Source organism: Petaurus breviceps, unplaced genomic scaffold (genome assembly GCF_028583685.1).
Source record: "Petaurus breviceps papuanus isolate PSGF00001 unplaced genomic scaffold, PetGlider_PUasm1.0 90919, whole genome shotgun sequence".
In the NCBI taxonomy this organism is placed as follows: Eukaryota; Metazoa; Chordata; class Mammalia; order Diprotodontia; family Petauridae; genus Petaurus; species Petaurus breviceps.
In genome coordinates, this window is record NW_027187378.1 from 871,154 (window position 1) to 890,419 (window position 19,266).

At 39.8% G+C, this 19,266-nt stretch overlaps 1 long non-coding RNA gene across 1 annotated transcript in view; it reads right to left on the minus strand.

The window, feature by feature from the left end:
* Positions 1-1,707: 1,707 nt before the first annotated feature.
* Positions 1,708-19,266, minus strand: part of LOC138151748 (uncharacterized) — a 36,472-nt gene continuing 18,913 nt past the window's right edge. Inside the window, exons 2-3 of the long non-coding RNA XR_011165901.1 lie at positions 4,543-4,609; positions 1,708-1,962 (exon numbers count right to left, since the gene is read on the minus strand). This is a non-coding gene — a long non-coding RNA (uncharacterized lncRNA). The remainder of the gene's footprint in view (positions 1,963-4,542; positions 4,610-19,266) is intronic.

Consider the following 19,266-nt stretch of genomic DNA (forward strand, 5'->3'; position numbering starts at 1 on the left):
TCAAATGTGATCTTGGGCAAACCACTTAGCCTTTCCAGGAAAGAAAGGAAGAAAGAAACAAGCATTTATTAAGCACTTTACAAATATTGTCTCATTTGATTCTCACAACAGCCCTAGGAGATTGGTGCTATTATATCCCCATTTGATAGCTGAAGGAACTGAAACAGACAAAGGTTAAGTGACTTTTCCAGGGTCACATAGCCAATAAGTGTCTGAGGTCAAATTTGAACTCAGGTCTTCCTGACTCTAGGCCCAGCATTCTATCCACTATATCCATAGCTGCCTCTCTAGGCCTAGGTTTCCTTATCTGTAAGGTGGGGGTATTGAGCTAGAAAATTTCTAAAATTCCTATGAGATACTGTTCATATTAACCTACAAATGGTGGGATCATAAAATTATTAATTTTGAGCCAGAAGAAACCTCAGAGGCCATCTAATCCAATGGCCTTTAATTTTATAGACAAAAGGTTATGACTTCCCCAAAGTCACACAGGTAATAAGGACTCCACATCCCCTGATACCAAATCTAGTCCCCTTTCTACTGTATTCTTAATTTGCATCTTTCCAGGAACAATAATGGATTGTACTGAGTCATTAGAATAACTAACTTTTAGTACAAAGGAATGACTCTCTGAGGTCTGAATTTCAGATTCCTACAGGCAGTAAAGAAATATTTTGTAGTAGTGGTGCCTCTACCTCTGAAGGTCCCTCAAAAAGCTTTCTTCATAAGCTGCTTACTTGCACATGGTTCTGAACATGGGAAATAGCAGAACTTTTCTCCTAGAGATCTTTCAGAAATGAATGGAATCTCATCTGCCTGGAATTAATTGTCATCATCAGTCCATCAGAAAGCATCTACCATATGCCCAAAGGATGTCCAGATGCCAAGTTGTTTATAGTAATGGTTCCTACCCTCAATAAGCTTATTGCCTGGTGGCAAAAGGGTTTAATAGATGAAGGCTGGAGATCTCTTTCAGTCTGTTTAGTCTGTGCCAGGAAAACAAATCACCAACTTTAATAGTAATCTCAGTTTCTATATTTAAAATGGAAACTAGTAAAACTGATTGGACTGAAGAAAGGACTAAGCACTTGGAATTTTAATTTCTTCTCAGTTAGCCATGTGGCCCACTGCCCAGGGAAGAGGTGGGAGAACCAAACCTGACAGCATAACACCAATCACTGCATCAGTAACTTTAGATAAATACCTTGACTTATACAAATCCCTAACCCATTTAACTCACACTGTGATTCCCTTTGTATACACAAAACACAGTTTCTCATATATGTAGCAGGACATTACATTTGAATTAGAGGTACACAGAGGAGCATATAACCTTTAAACTGACAGCGACCTCAGAGATTCTCTAGTGAAAGCCTTTCATTTTACAGATAAGGACATTGAATCCCATAAAGGTAAACTGATTTGCCTGTCATATGACTACTTCATGATTTCCTTATCTCAGTCATTCTTGGCAGTTATCATTACTAAAAACTGACACCTTTTGGCAGTTGGAATAAGGCCTATGAATGCAGTAAAAATCTGTTCCTTCCTCACTTGGCTCTAGCCAAATGGTCCCCAGTGGTTCATGAATTGAGGGGACAGCTTTCTATTATTAATAGGGTAGGACTCCATTCAAGTCTACTCCTTCAAAAAATGGACATCCCCCTGCCATTTAATGATGTTCAGAGCATGGAATGAAGGAAATAAAATTATTTTATTATGGAATGAAGGAAATAATATTTATTAGGAAAAAAGCAACTTTGGATTCTACAAGAAGAAACATGATTGGCCAAATGAGGTGGTGTAAGTCTTTGGGCCTTGCTCTTGAAGCTGAGGTTGAGGCTGATGGATCACTGGAGTCTGGGAGTTCTGAGCTGCAGTAGGTCTGAGGCCCACCAGGTATCCACACTAAGTCTGGTGCCAATATGGTGAGCCCCTTGGAACAGAAGGCCATCAGGCTGCCTAGGGAGAGAGTAAACCAGCTTAGATCAGAAAAACAAAGAAGGCTAAAAGCTTCCATATTGATCAGTTTGGGGTCCAGGCCCATGAACGTCCACTAAACTATCAGACTGAGTAAGATAAGGAGACCCAGTCTCAAAAAAATAAAATAAAATAAATAAAGGAACATAACCAGGAGAACATGGTCCAACTTGACCAAGAGTGGAATAGGAACTTTAAGATAAGACTCAGACTTTCTAAGGTCTTTCTTTTATTTCTTGCTCTCTTCTCTTCTGATTTACCTTGAAACCAGCAGCATCTTGGATCTACTTTTTCTCTTCCCTCCCCTTCCAGTGGGGCAAGGAAGTAAAGTACCCTCTCTGCCCTGTATTTCTTCTCTTCTGAGAGGTAAAGTACCAGAAAGTAGAGGGGCTCCTGTACTTCTTTGAGATCAGGGATAGATAAAAAGAGAAAGGGAATATAAGCATTTAAATAACACCTTCTATGTTCCAGGCACTGTGCAAAGAGTTTTGCAAATATTATCTTTTTTGATCCTTTCAGCAATTCTTCAAGGTAGGCACTATTATGATCCCCATTTTGTGGATGAGGAAACTGAGGCAAATAGAAGCTAAGTGATTTGCCCACAATCACACAGGTAGTCTGAGGTCTGATTTGAACTCAGGTCTTCTTGCCACCTAGATGGAGAATTAATTTATAGAAAACTAATCTTCTGGTAGGCAGAAGAGCACCCAACAGTCATTCACTTTCCTTTCCTCTCTTTCTGTTAGGAGAAGTCTGTGCAGCCCCATATCGAGACAGGTCCTATGAACCCAAGGACAAGTATCAATTATTAATCCCTTCCCATCCTCTTTCAAGGAACAATTGTATGCCTTACAACTTGGGGATTATTGTTAAAACTTCTGTTTTCATTATATAGGAGGCATTTTAGTTTGATTTGCATATTTGTCCTGAGTTAGCAATTTCCCCTGGCATTCCAAGCACTTAACAGATCACAACTTAAACTGTGTGTATATTTGTGGGTTTTTGTTTCCTGGCACTCTCTGTAGCTGGTGCTTAGAAGATATCATGAGTAGTACTGCCACCTTCTCAAAGTTTTAGAGTATAAATAGACTCAATAACAATGGCAGAGGATATGGGCAGTGTTTTCTCCAAAATCTTTCTCTCTTCTTCTTATACGTTCAAATATCACAGCTAGTTAGTGGCAAAGATAGAACTAGAACCCAGGTCTCTTGACTTTTAAAACATGCTCCTTTCATTACACCTGTTTGGGTAAATAAGGGGAGGGTTGTTTTTGCTGGCACTGGTAATGGGTATCTGCCAAGTTGTTTACCCACTCTCCCTTCTTACCAAAGGAGTGCAATGTAGTCTAAGTTTAAACAAAACTGTGATTAAACCAGCCAATACATGGAGAATTCAAGTCTACAACTTTGGTCTTATTGACCCTGCCATCTAACTAACTAATGTACACATCACTAATAAATCTGGAACCAATAATACTGTTTTGATAAATCTCTCCTATTGGTGTATTAACACCCAAAGTCCCTGTCCTGAAAACAAAGAGATTTCACCAACCAAAGGATATTTAGGAGCAGTGATGAGGTTCTCTCCCTCGTGGCTAAGGCTTCCCTCCAACTAAATTCTTGTGTTATTCACAGTGCTGTCCCACTTCTATCTTCTGAGTATGAACCAACCTTGGAAAGTGGTCTGTCATCTCCCCACTCTTCCCTCCCTCCTAAGCTGCCCTTCTTTTATCTCCCTCTAACTCTTCACAGTTGGGAAGTGCCCCTTTGTCTGCAACTACCCACTCTCTCTCTGCTCCTTCTAGACACTGAATCAATTCCTCTCCTTTTAGTCTTCTAATAAAATATTCTCCCTTTCACTTTAGATTAGTATGAGTATGAGTTCAAATTACAGAATATGTGTGCTCATTCTACCATGGGAAGCAATGTTATTCAAGGATACAAAATGGAGTAGAAATGAGCTACATTAAGTGGCATCCAGAAATTGAGCACAGTAGCACTGGAATATTTATAGATTAAATGGAGACCTTTAAAAATTCAGTGCCTGGCCTGTGACTGTAGTCCAAACTGAACTCTATATTGTTCCCTTAACACACCCTGTGGTTTACTTGTCATTGCTCACATTATTATAGCTAGCCATCCAATTCCTACACATTCTTTAAAGTCCAGCTCCAATCCTATCCCTGTGCCCCCTATTGAAATCTATCTCTTGACAGGGTGAATTAACACTGTAAAACTTGATTTACAGTTATTTATGTATTTATCTTATCTACTAGTTTTTAAGCTCCAAGAGGGCAGGGAAAATGTCTTATTTATTTTCACACTCTATCCCTGTCCCTCACCATCCCAGCCTCTGCCCCTAATCTCAGCGGTACACCACACTGTGTTGTACTTTGGAGATATAACATTAGTTGGATCTTTCCTTCTTTTTCTTTATCTGTAAAATGAGTGGGTTGGAATAGTTGGCTTCTATTGTCCCTTCCAGCTCTAAAACTATGATCCTACTATTCCCTGCCCACTCCCTGCATTATATTTTACAGTGCCTTGGAGATCTGACACTTACCAAGATGACTCATATTCCTGCTCCAATGAAACATGTCCCTTCACCTCCCTGGGTCTCAGGTCCTCATCTGTAAAATGTGAGAGACAGACAAGAAAGTATAAGATTTCTTTCAACTTCCATATTTAATAACTCTGTGAGCTAATTTGGCAGGAGTTCAACCTTCCAAAATGACTTGGGCAGACAAAATAGGCCTTACTTAATGAGTTAAAAGAATCTCAAGAATGAGATACATCATTGAGGAATTAAATTGCATAGATCAAATCTTAGAATAATCTACTAAAAGGTCATATCATCATAGATTTAGAGCTAGAAGAATTTTAAATGTCATCTAGTCCAAATCCCTCATTTTACAGATCAGGAAATTGAGGCCCAGAGAGGTTAAGTGACTTGTCTGAAGTAAGACAATTAATAAGTAACATAGACAGGATTTGAAGCCAGGTCCTTTAGACACCAAATCCAGTCTTTCTCCCAGTATACCAGCCATGCTATAGAGAAAATGCTAATTAACAACTCAGGTTGAATGCATCATTTAAAATGGCAGGACTTGGAAAAATCCTGACCTAGAAACCCAGACCTAGGAGGTAACAGAGATCCATCTACCTCATTTTACAGTTAAGAAAACTGAGGTGCAACAACTTAAAGCAACTTGAACAAAGTCATGTAATTTAGTAAGTGGTAGCTCTTAGACTAGACTCTGGATCCCAGTTCAGTGTTTTTCCTAGTAAAATTTAAACTTACTGTCCACATTCAACTGAGAAGTGCCATGGACAATGGTGTTTATGCATAGGGTTGCTCTGAGGTCTGGGAGTTTCTCTGTGGCCACATTTGAATATGAAAGACAGGGATTTATAACAAAGGATTTGAAGCATAGAGTGAAACTTTATATTACAATTGAAAGGTCCCCTTCTATTTCAATTGCATGGCAAGACCCAAAGGATCTTGGGAGGCTGGTGAAGCCATGATACCTCACGTACTTGAACAATCCACAGTATCTAGATAGCTGTGAAAAGTGAAGGATGAAATGACTGCATAAAACAAAGGTTAGATCTTTGGAGCATATAGACTTATTAAGCAAAGCATGCCAATTGACTAACAAATAGGGATCAGGCCCCTTCCTCAGCTTAGGCCTGGATCCCAAATTCAGGGGTAGATAGACTTTTATTTATTAAAAACATTTAATCCAGTTTCTAGAGGAAAGATTAGGGACTTTCCAAGTTGGGAGGGGGAAAAGTGAACAGGTGCATTTCCCCCGAATTCAGAAAAAAAAAAAAAAGGTGTTCTCTCCAAAGCGTCTGTAAACAATCAAGGGAACATGAAAACAATAACTGATTGATCAATATGGGTCAGTTTTCAGATAAGACATATGGGTTGCTTGAGGTGTACAATTGTGAGAAAATTCCTTGCATCAATCTTTGGATCTGACTGGGTATTTGGTCAGCATAACCTAAGTTTTTGGTTAAAAGTCTCTAAGCAGCAGGGAGAGGTGGTCCATTTTCCCAGCCACATAGGCCTAGGTGCAACAACATTTGCTCTCAATTCGCATAACTGAATAAAGTTTTCTCACAGGACAGAAGTTGGACTAGACCCATAATTGAATAGAAAGGGAACTGAGCTAGTTCCAGAATGGAGTAAAAAAATGGAGTCAATGTGGTTCATTCAATTCCCACTACCACTTGCTGTACTAATCCTGGCAATTCTTGAGCACCCTGACCTAGACAATCCATTATAGTTTGTTGGAAGGTAGTCCTTAAAATTGCTTGAAGGGGATACAGAATTGCAACTTAAAATTAATAGAGATTAAAAGGATTTATTAACTTTAAGTTAGAGTCTGGGAAATAATGAAGTTCCTGCTAGCAGTAGCCTAAAAGGGTCAGGGTCTCCCATTGCATCCTGAGTCATCTCCAGTCATCCTGATGATTATCTGGTCACTGGATCCAGATGGCTCTGGAAGAGGAAGAGATAATGGTGACCTTACTCAGCCCTCCCTTACTCAAATCAAAGTCAACTGCAAGTCATGTCATCATTTCCCTGATGCCATGGTCTTCTTTGAAAATGAAAGACAAATACAAGGAAAAAAGTTTAAAGGTACACTGAATGCTGATAGGCTCTATTTGGCTGAGTGACTTTTAGAGTTCCAGAAAAGTTTGGCTCTCCAGGCCACAGACTTCAGCTGCTGATCTTTTCTTCCTTTTCTTATGTAGAAAAAATCACTTACTCCTAATCTTATGTCTGGGTATGTGAGGACTCTATTTTTGTAAAAGAGCTGAAGCTTAAAGTCTAGCCTCTAAACTAAAAAAAGATGGCACAGTCCATTGTGGAGAAGTAGCACATCAACTGGGGACTCTAGCCAGTAGGTGGAACCTACCCATTTAGCAGGGTTCCAGAGATAAGTAGATAAGTAGAGATAATCCAACAGAGCAGACACATCACATCCAGTGGAAATCCCAGTGAAAATAGCACAATAATGCATATTAAAAACAACTCTAGATTCTACTTCATACCTATCAGATTGTCTAACATGAAAGGGAAGGAAAATTACAAATGCTGGAGGGGATGTGGAAAATAGGGACCCTTTGGTCCTTGTTGGTGGAGTTGTGAACTGGTCCAACCACTTTGGAGAACAATTTAGAACTATACCCAAAGGGCTATAAAACCATGCATACCTTTTGACCCAGTAATACCATTGCTAGGTCTGTACCTAAAAGAGATAAAGAAAAGAACCTATATGTACAAAAATATTTATAACAGATCTTTTTGTGGTGGAAAAGAATTGAAAACTGAAGGGATACCCTTAATAAATTAGGGATTGCCTGAACAAGTTGTCATATATGATTGTAATGGAATATCATTGTGCTCTAAAAATGACAAAGGAGGTGATTTCAGAAAAACCTGGGAAGACTTATATGAACTGATACAAAGTAAAATGAGCAGAACCAAGACAATATTTTACATAGTAACAGCAATATTTTAATGATAATCAACTGTGGAAGATTTAGCTACGATAGTGATTATAGTTACAATGATCCATGACTCAGGATGAAAGGACTCATGATGAAAAATGCTATCCACCTCCAGAAAGAGAACTAATGAACTCTGAATGCAGATTGATGCATATTTTTTCTTTTCGTTTTTCTAGCTTGTTTTGATGTGGTTAATGTGGAAATATGTTTTGTATGACTTCACATGTAAAATCCTATTGTTAGCTTTTTCCATTGGTGGTAGAAGAGGCTGGAGGAAGGGAGAGAATTCAGACCTGAAAAAAATTTTTAAGAATATTAAAAAAAGAAAATAGCACAATAACAACACTGAAAGGTGTTACAGACTTGCAACATGAGGGACATGAGTCATATCCCAACATGGGAGCCCTAGTCACGTGTTTGCTATACTTAGATCTTGGCCACGGATGTCCTAAGTGTGTGCCCTTCGTGCCTGATCCTTATGTATGTCCATTTGGATGGTAGAAGTATTTGTGAGAGAAGGTACCCAGTCTTACTGGGGGTGTATCCTACTGCTTCTTTTCATATCTTGCTATTTCATTAAGCATTTTTATTGTGAACTAATTATATCCTGGATGACTAATAAAAGTAAATACATCAGTAAGGGCTCATGAACAATGGTTTTGAGTAGATGCAGGGCCACAGAATTACTTGCTCCTGCCATACCTTTTTGCTGTGAGCCATAACTGTAAAGGTTGGGGAGGGAGGATACCTAAGGTGTTATATACATATTTCTGCAGAAGCTGAAAGCCCTTTAAATTTTTTTCTACTGTCTCAGCATCCTGATTTGTCCAGCCTGCTTAGTGAAGATGGTGCAATCTTGATTTCATCATAAATTCATTCCCCAAAGACAAATGTGAACAGAGACTAGTCCTGGAGTCAGGGGAGGAGGCCTGTGTTCTAAACCTGACTGTCTCACTGTGTGACCTTGGGCTAACCCTTAACCTCCAGTCTGAGCCTCAATTTTTTCACCTTTGAAATGAGGGGGCTGGACTAAATGGTCTCTGAGTTCCCTTCCAGCTCTAAATCCTGCCCCTCTGATCCAGGATGCTTGCTTTTAGCTCAGTTCCTTCCCTACTTTTGTCCACTCTTAGGTCTCCTGCCACAAGACTTAATGTCCTTTGTCACATCACCTGCTTGGTGCGTAGTTGACTTTTCCCAGTGTGACTAAAATGCTGCATGTGGATATTATACCCTCGAGGGGCAAAGGGCTATAAAAAGAACGTAGGTTAACAGAAAATAATGAGTATAGCTTCCATATAGCCTTTCTCTTTTGAATATTTGAAGGAAAGAAAGAGGTCGTGGGGAGGAGGAGCAGGAAGGAGTGAAAAAGCTTAGAATCCCCAGCAGGGCTCTTCACTAGTCTTCCTTCTTGCCTAAGTCGTTCCCGTAGCTGCCTTCTTCTCTCAGAGGGGATTTTTCAAACAAGCCTTGGGGCTTTAGTTGTCTGCATCCTTCCCCCACCCTTGGGAACTAGGCCGATCAAAAGAAGTACTGGGATCGAGAGCCTGGCAATTGTCTCCTTAAAAAAAGAGAGAGAGAGAGAAGAAAGAAAGAAGGAAAAGAGAAGAGAAGAAAGGAGAGAAGAGGCGTGCCCCGCCCCCTGCTTTCACAGCACCCAGAGGATGGCAAAATAAACCCTGGCGATGTTAGGCAGAGAGAGCTTGTGCAGAAGGCTGGCGTCCGTCCATCCTCTCCACCATCACCACCCCCAGCTGAATACTGCTCTGGGGAGGAAGATAAAGCAGCGGGGGAGGAAGGAGAGGAGGAGGGGAGAGCGGGGGGGGGGGGGGGGGGGGTTCGCGGGGAGGGGGGGGGGGGGGGGGGGGAGGAGAAAGGAGAGAAGGGACAGAAGGCGTGAGTCCGCCCCAGCCAGGTCGGTGCTGCTGCAGCGCATCGATTGGGTGCCATTCAGCCGCAGCCGCGCTATGATCACCTGGGTGCAGGCAGGTCTCCACTGCAGCCCCGACGCGGGTTCTGGCAGCTCTGATTTATCACATCCAGACTGCTGAAGCGGGTCTACTTCAGTTAGCTGCTACTGCCAGGCCACGAAGTGGGGGCTTAGTCTACTGAATGGGTCGAAGGCAGGGGCAGGAGGCTGCTGTCGGGTCCAAGGAAAGTGATTTTCTCAGTTTAAAAGGACCCTGCAGTCACAATAAGGCCACAACCGGACTGTTTTTGTTTTGGGTTTTTTTTTTTTTTGGGGGGGGGGGTTACAGATGGATCTTGTTGGATTGAGGAATGATTCTGCATCACTGAGGGAGGGTACTCTTCCTCCCTACAGTGGAGAAAATCGGGGCACTCATTCAAGGCCCACTTTGGAGACTGTTTTCCTTTTCTCAGCAGCCTGGGGTGAAGGGGGAGGAGAGAAAATTTGTGAAAGAGGTGGCTTCCCTAAGTGATGCTTTAAAAAAAAAAAGTTCAAACAATGTTTGTGTATATGGATATTTGACTAATAAATATTTACATCCCCATCCCAAGGCAAAAGTCTCTCCTAATGTACATTACCTGTTTCTATCTTATTTTACACACCAAGGTCAGTCTAGACACTAATTTCAATTGGATTTTGCTTATATGAAAGTGTTGGACTTGGAGAACTCAGGGAAATGTATACAGAAGGGTTTGACATTGGCTCTGGTAGGAACAAAGGTGTAGTCATCACTTGCAGTGAGGGAGAGGGAATGGGGGAGGCGGGGCTTACTATGGCAGGTTTTCCCTGGGCTTGTCTTGAATCCCACCAACACCCTTTGATTCTAGCATCCTTCTGATACTAGGGTGGGTGAAGAGCACCTCTCCTGCAAGTCCAAATTGCTGTCTTAGCTTTGCTCCCTCTTACTGGTGGGCTCTTGCCATAGAAAGGAAGAGACCACTGAGTGGGAGCCTCCCACTTCTGTCAAGATAGCCTTTGGAAAACCTCTTTTTTAAAAAAGGGAAATGACTGTTCTAAATGTGTTGCTCAAGACATAACTATGTAAATAGCTTAGAATAGCTTCCAGCCTGATGAAGTTCCTACAGCATTATGGGAACTCTCTGTACTAGGAAAAATTATTCCTGGCCACCTTTTTTTTTTTTTTCCCCAAGGAGAGATAACATGTGATGGGGCTGAATATGTCTTTCTTTATCCTAGATAAATAATCCTGATGAATTATTTAGCTCTGGCTCAAATTCAGTCTCAAAATTCACAGAATCATAGAATTTTATAGACAGAAAGTGGCCAGGAAAAGGAATGAGCATTTATATAGTGCCTACTATGCACTGACACTTTACAAATATTGTCTCACTTTATTTTCACAACAACCCAATGAAGTAGGCATTATTATTATTATCCTTATTTTACTGAAGAGGAAATTGATGCAAAAAGAGGTTAAGTGACTGCCCAGGGTCACACAGCTTATAAGTATCTGAGACTGAATTTGAACTCAGGTCTTCTTGACTCTAGGCACAGTTCTCTAGCCATTGAGCAACCTAGTTCCTTAAGGCTTTAAATGTAGGCAGAATTAACCTCAACATCTGTATTGTGATTTGTGGAGCAATTATAAGAGACTTCCTCATCCCTAAAAATATCTAAGATTCCTTAAATTTTCATTAGAGATTTGTTCTTTTGTCTTTCAATATGTTGGCTCCATGAGCCCTTGGAGTTAAACCATCATTATCTATTTACTGGAAAGTATGACGATCACACAGTGAGAAAAAGGGATGACTGCAGTGACCAGACCACATGCTCCATTGTTATCCATGCAATCTCAAAAGAGGATAAGAAGGCTCCAACATGTTAGATGAGCCTTCTAAGTGGCAAACTTCAAGGAGGTTAAGAACAATAGTCACATAGATGAATAGGCATGAAGAAGTTGAGAAAGAGCCCAATAATAAGATAAGAGCACAAATCCTTTGTAGTAGTAAACTAACTTCTTTAATCTTTCAAATATTAATCATTTCATTGGTATGGCCCTTCACTCTACACACACATATTGTAACCACTTTACAATTAGTAGGTGGTTCTCAATAGTCGCTGTGCCTGAAAGTTTTTTATTACTTTGCAGCCAAAATGGTGATGATGAGCCTCTTTGAACTTATCTAGGGTGGTGTTTAGATGACACCCATAATTCCATCACTAAGCCCATACACAAAGTCTCTACAGCATGATGGGATATCTCAGGGTGCACCCTGCTAGCCTAGTCTTTGCCAATCCAGGGTCATCTTAATTCTACAACAAAGCATTGGAAACATGTTAACCTGAGCTGGTAGCAGTTATTCATTTTTTATATAATTAGCTGCCACTGTGGAAAGGAGATAGAGTACAGAAAAAGTCAATTTTATTGTAGAAAGGGAACAATGTGAAGCTGAAAGTCAAATTCGCTTAGTCATACAGGGAACAGTTTAAGGCATTGGGGTTTTGGGGCAGAAGTGTGGCAAAAAGGATGAAAGGGGAAATAGGGTATCAATGAGAAACCTGGACCACTTCACAATTTTCTAAGGGTTGGCCTTGATGATGGTAACATAAATATGAGAGTCTTAGCACCCTATTCCTAGTTTTGAAAAAAGGTTTTTTTAAAGCTTAAGGCAAAAAAATAAACAGGACTTTGCCAGGTCTGTGGACTAGATTTTAACCTTGTTTGACATGGCTTATTCATATTCAACTTAGCAATAGCACCAGAGGCTATCAGGTCTACACAATCAAAGAAAATCAGAATTGATGGATTAAGGTTGCACAGACAATTCATCTGGGTCTTTTAGATGAGGCAACCTCACTTAACCTGGAGAGGCAGCCTCTGTCCCAGTTTTGTAGTAAGGAAAGAATCATAGAATTTTAAAGCTTTAAAGGCACTTAAAGATAATCTAGTCTAGATGTTTAATTTTACAGATGAAGAGATTGAAGCTGATGACTTTCAGCTGGATGGCTCTACAGCTGGTTAGAGGCATAGCCAGGCCTGGAATTTAACTTTCCTGGATCCTAGACTATAGTTTTTTCCTCTACAACATATCCCAAATGGTGGTTCATATGAGAGGTTATAGGATTGGTTTGCTTTGGGCAACGACTTCCAATTGAAAGTATGTACAATACTTTTACTATGAATGGAGGATAAATATCATCAATCTTAACTCAGCATTTACTTTTCAAGTGACCAATGGTACAAATGGTTATTATTTAGGATGAAATTCAATGGAAGTTGCTCTCCTAACCAGAGATCCCTTTGCTAGGCCAATACAATGAGGAAGTCAATGTCAGAAGGGGAAAAGTCCCATATATACTAAAATATTCAAAATAGATCTTTTATAGTATCAAAGAACAATAAATAAAATTCATGTGTTATCAATTGGGGATTTACTAAATAAAATATGTTACATGAATGTAATGGTAATGGCATTTTACTGTACTTTATGGAATGATGAATATAAAGGGTTCAGAGAAGCATTAGAAGATATATATGAATGGATGCAGAATGAAGAACAAAAAAAGCAATATAGACAATTGTGACAAGAATATAAACCAAAAGAACAACAAAACTGACCTCTGATTATGATGACCAAATTTACCTCTCAGAAGAAATTGGAAAATATATCTTCCTCCTTTTTTAATTTTTTAATTTTTAATTTTTTTACAGAGGTAGGGACTATGAATTTGGAATATTAAAGAAACTGTCAGTCTCAGTTGATATGTTGGCTAGTTTTGCTAAACTGCTTTTTTCTCCTCTTTTTATTTTCATTCTTTGTTATAATGTAATGCTTCACTGAGTAGGAGATAGGATAGGAATATATTCAAAAGTTATGATAATGTGGAAAATTTAAAAAGAAAAAAATTAAGATTTTTTATAGATATTTGTCTAGGTCTTTCCAAATCACCTTCAACATCTTACAGGGCCTCAGGGCCATCAATGTGAGCATTAAGAATGTGCTGACTGGATAGTGGAGAGAATTGTATTGACCTAGGTCACACTAGAAGATTGGGAGTTGGTTTGGAGAGAGCTGAGAGGCTTTTAAAATAAATCACTGATGTTTAATTGCAACCTTTCTCTTTTTCCTAAAAGTAGAGCTCTTCCTTTCCAATTAAATTAATTGGGGATTCCAATTTGGTGGATTTCAGTGAATTAAAGTTGCTCTATAGAATGTAGTATATAGAAAAATTTAAACTTTCAGAATCAGGGCCTACTTTCTATGAGGTTTCTTCGCTTAAGCAGTGGTCTCTTCTGAGGGAGCCTGAATGACAAGGAAGTTGAATTTTAGTCTCAGTCCTAACTCTGACTTCCTTGTTGTTGGTCACATCCTTTACCTACAGGGCAGACAAACTGTTTCTAGTTGAAACAGGAAGGCACCCTGCAGGAGAGATAGGAGGCAGTATGTACCAGGCAAGTCAAACCAACCACAAGCACCTTGACCATATTCTATCCTCAGACCTTGACAGGGACAGACCTGGACCCTGAACCCTAGAATCTTATGGATAATGATGCTTCCAGCCCAGTGCCCTCAGGTATCATCCTGAGAAGTCACCTTCATGGAGGTGCAACTTGGCTGTTAATGCAGGTACAATAGCCATAGCTTACCAAGGACCCCAAAAAGTAAGTTCTTGCCACCAAAATCCTTGGCACTTTCAAATGGTTCACCATCAGAAAATCATGATTTTCAGTGGAAATAACATTAAGGAATAGGTGTTATCATCTGCTTTGCTCTTGTACCCTAAGGAACATGGGATCTTTCCATCTGACTTGCAACTGAAACCTTCTCTATGTGTTGTTCCTACCATTAGAAAAGCTCCTTGAGAGCTGGGTCTGTCTTATTTTTCTACTTGCATACCCAATGCTTAGCATATTGATTTGCACATAATAAATACTTAATAAATGTTTCATTCTTTCTTTCATTCTTAGTGCTTCAAAAAATGACTTTGAGGTTTTGGGGCTTGCCCAAACTATACTGTTTTGGGTGCTAGATTAACTAAAAGATTTAAAATTAAATCATTAATACTTGTTTGTGCATCAAAACCAACAATTTGACTAATAACAATGCGGTGGCATAGCATAGTGGATAGAGGTGCAACCTTGGAGTTAGGGAACTGAAGAGGTTCAAGTCCTTGCTCAAATAATTACTAGTTGTGTGACCATAGGGAGATCACTTAACCTCTCAGTTATCCCAGGCAACTAAAACTGTAAGTTTCAAACAATGCCATGCTGCAAAATATTTAACTATGGGCTATATAGGAAAACCCATGCATGATACATTTTTAAAGTTTAATTTGCATTATTACCATTTCCTCCATTATTTACTTAAGTGTAGACAATCAACAAAACAATAAATCTTACAGTATTTGTAGAAATCTGAGTGTAAATTCTCACATTGAAAATTTAACAATCATCTCTCAGAACCCATTAGGGCTGACTCTAGAACACCAATGGACTAGTGGCTTATTTGTAGGATTGGATAGAGATTCCATACTGGAAGTTCCTTCTATGGATGAAATCAGAAATCTGATGAGGTCAAAAATGATGATGATTGTTGATAATAGCTTTATCTGTTGAGTGCTTTACAAGCACTATGTCATTTGAATCTCCTAATAACCACCTTGTGAGATGGGTAGTGAAAGTATCATTCATTACCACCATTTTACAAATGAAGAAAGTGAGAGTCATGGAAGTTGTGACTTGTTCATGATTCAACAGCTTACTCAGAGGCAGAGCCAGGATTCAGACCTGGATCTGATTACCAGACCAGTGCTCTTTACTTTGCAGCACATGGCACCTGACAGAAAAACAAAAAAACACAGCATTTCTGTTGAATAACAAGTGAAATATTAGGTGGACTTGAGATGGTGTCCTTAAAGGCCAGATCCTTTGCTTAACTTTCTAGCCTACAGCAGGAGTTTCTATAAATAGACATGCACGACAGTAGCTTTTTCAAACAGTTTATCATCATTGTTATTTATTTAAATATGTTGATGGTAGAGTGGGTGGTAGGTAATGTTTGCATTGGCATAGCAACTAGAGGCTATTTTTTTTTAGTTTTGTCCTTGGCTTTTATTGCCCCTTGTTCTTTATGGGTGTCCCATGACTGTTTTCTATGTGATGAAGAAGGAGGAGGAGGAGAACAGGAAGAATAAGGAGAAGAAGAAGAGGAGGAGGAGGAAGAAGAGGAAGAGGAGGGAGGAGGAAAAGAAGGAGAAGTTGTTGAAGTTGGAGAAGTTGTTAAAGTTGAAGTTGTTACAAGTTTATGAAATGTAAGAGCCAACAGGGGACCTTTAGAGATCACCTATCCCAGCCTACTAATTTTATAGATGGAAAAACAAGAGAGGGCCAGGGACCTGAAATGCCAGGCCTCAAATCATAAAGCTAGTAAATGGAATCAAACAAGATCTCTGTACTTCAAGCCCACTGGGCATTCTACTATACATGCTGTCTTTCTGATAAGGACAAAGCTGCTAGTTTACTGTTTTTGTTTTCTTCTCCGAATGAGTGATATTTTACAGTTATAGATCAAATGGCTTCTGTGGGACTTTTTTTTCCTTTTGTTTTATAACTTCATCAGTGTCTAGACTTCCTGGTATCTAAACAACCCTAGTTCAGACCTTCATCACTTCTTGCCTGGACTATTAAGAATTTTTCAAATCTGTCTTCCACTCATTGCCAAGGTAATTTTTCTGAAGTCTGACCATGTCACACTCCCCACTCCTTCCCATTCCTCAAGAACCTCCTGTGGCTCACTATTACCCCCAGGATCAAATATAAACTCATTAGTTTGACGTTTAAAACTCTTCATAATCTGGCCCCTTCATACTTTCCTCTCCACATATTACTTTCAGAGACACTGGCTAATTTCAGTTCCCTAGTTGTCATCTATGTCTGGAATGCCCTGCCCCCTCACCACCTCTCAGTTTCTCTTCTTCTTTCAATACTCAGCTCAAATCCCAGACTTTTCCTGGTCCTACTAATACCTTTCCCTCTCAAGCATCCCTCTCGTCAGTACTGCATACATCTTGTAGTTGTTTTCATGCTGTCTTTCCAATTAGAACTTAAGTTCCTTGAGGTAAGGCATTGTCTTTTTGTCTTTTTTTTTATATCCCAATGCTTAGCATAGTGCCTAAAAGATACTAAGTGCTTAATAAATACTACTCCTAATTCAGACTAGAAAATCCAAACTGTAACTTAGAGCCTTAGAGAGTTGCCTAGGGCACTGAAGGACTACATAATTTAGTGACAGAATTAGGATTTGAACCCTGATTTCCCTAATGCCAAGACAAGGTTTCCATATGTCAACACTGTCCTGCTAAGAGGCAGTGAGTAACTGAATGGACAGAGACATATAGTAGGATAATACCAGGCAGGACAACAGTGGAAGATTAATTGAATCAACAAGGGCTCCATTTGGCTCTGTTTAGCTCAATATGAACCAACAAGCAATGTAGGTCATTGTTCATGATGGAGAAAAAGAAAAGATAATTGTATTTAAAGAGATGAGCCCTATGATAAGCCAAGGGAGCAAAGTACTTTGCTTGAACCAGCTATTCTCTCTTACATCTTGTAAAGAATCAAGGGGTCAGTTTCCAAATGACATTCTGGTGCCAACCAGAGCCTTGTCTTTCTTCTACTGTTTTATTAGAAAGAAGATTCTCTTGTGGCATTTATCTATTATCATTAACATTATCAGTGAGTATACAAAGGATCATTTGTTGCATGCCAACAATGTGCCCAAACCTAGACATCTTTTTCCTCTTTGATCTTCACTTCCTAGAATTTCCAAGAGCATCATTTCATTGAAAACGAGCACAGCTGTCAGCCTGGAGTCTCATCTGATTTCCAGTCTGAATCTCAAGAGATTTGCTAGCTTAAATTCATGACTGATCCACAAAGGCCCTCTATTATGGCAACCTTCTTACTTAGCAACTGTGAAACTCCAGAGCTGGATCTTCATTTGAAAATCATCAGGAAGAATCAGAATAGATCAACATATTTTCGTGTGTGTGAAAAACCCAGTGATTCATTTGGGAATAAAGTTAGTCCATTTATGCAGTTTTAACACCTATATGAGGGGAGCAGCATGGATAGTTGTCTCACAGCTAGATCCAGATCATTCATCTCCCACCAGCTGCTCTGCTTAGTTTTGACCCCAAAAACACCATGCTCCCCCCAAGAAATCTCATTCTCATAGAGACTGTTTCAGCTTTGACACTCAACATCTCCTCAATACTCCCTTCTGATTAAAGGCAGAGCAAAAAACTCCTGTGCAGATGAGGAAATTGAGGCCCAGCTAACTTAAGTGACATACTCAAGGTAACACAGGTAGTGAGGGGAAGAGAAGGGCTCAAAGGTGAAATTAGAAGGATTAACCTGCAAGAGCAGTAAAGATATTCTTTTGTGGCCAAAGGGGAAAAAAGAAAGAGTGCATAAAGAAACTAAGAATACAGTTGAAGGGAGGAGTAGGACTAATGGAGTTCATTGTCAGATGGCCTCTCATCTTTTCAAAGATGTAGAAGGGTAACTTACATGATAGATGGGGGAGTAAAAGAGAGGGAAAAAATTGGAAAAAAGGACTGTGAGGGATAAGCTTGGGAGATGATGATGGTAGAGGAGGGGGATTGTCAAGTACAGTACCAGCATGGGCCCAGTTGAGGCTAAATTCCACAAATTTGTAGAGGGTGAAATTAGTTTCATCATTACTCTAGGGTCAGAGTAAAGAAATCAGTTGGTAGTCCAAAGAAATCAGGTGACTAGAGAGAGTTTTCCTCTTAATCCCAGGTGATGGGCATTAAATAAAAATCAGGTGACATGCCTCTTTTATACCATAATTAACCACATTCATATTTGGTGATTTCATGTAATGAAACTAGCCAATAATTAAGAAAATCGTGGCTCCTATCATTAAGTTACTTTGGTAAAGAATTCACAATGGCCATTGGACAAAACTGAATATATGGATTTCCTTGCAATTAAATAGAAAGGTTGCAGGGCACTATCTACAGATAGGACATGAGGTTGTTATTTTAGCTTCTATTCACCTTAATTTAGCAAACATTTTTAAGGACCTATTAAGTGCTGGGTGATGGGGATATGAAGACAACAATAAAAAAAAGTTGCTGCCTGCAAGAAGCTTACATTTTACATTCCATAAATGTTCTACTCTTTATTTCTGTCTCTTTTTATCCATCCCTAACAAGACTCCTTAATGGGAGAGGCAAGGATGCTGCTTTTTTTCACATCTGAACTGTGCCAGAATTGGGTATGATGAGTTGGAACATTTAACACTGCCACGTCACCAAGAACTGCTTAGATGGAGGTAGGAGTGGAAAAAAGAGGTATGGGATAAATCAAGCTTCTCTAGAAGTGTCCAGAACCAAATGCACCAAGCAGTGAGAAAGGCTGCAGAGAGTACAAGTTATGTAAGTCACAAAACAGAAGTGATTAAAATAAGTTTCTGTCTCCCTGGAATGTCCCCAGAGCCAGATTTAGTCCGAGGCCAGCAGGCAGTCACTGGACGAACTCTCCTGCTCTCCCCCAGGCCAAAACTGAGGGTATCCCATCCACTGCAGGCTTGGCCAGCCATTCAGAGACTGGTTGGAGAAGAATGCAGTCTAGCCTAGGAAAAAGCAGAAGAAGGAAGATGACTAACCGACACAGGAGGATAGACGTTCTATAAGAAAAGCTTTGTGGCCTGTGACAACTCAAGCTCTGAGCTAGCTCTATTTAGCGGCAGCTTAACACCAACCTATTTACAGATCTCTTCCAACACTTACACAGCATTCATTCCT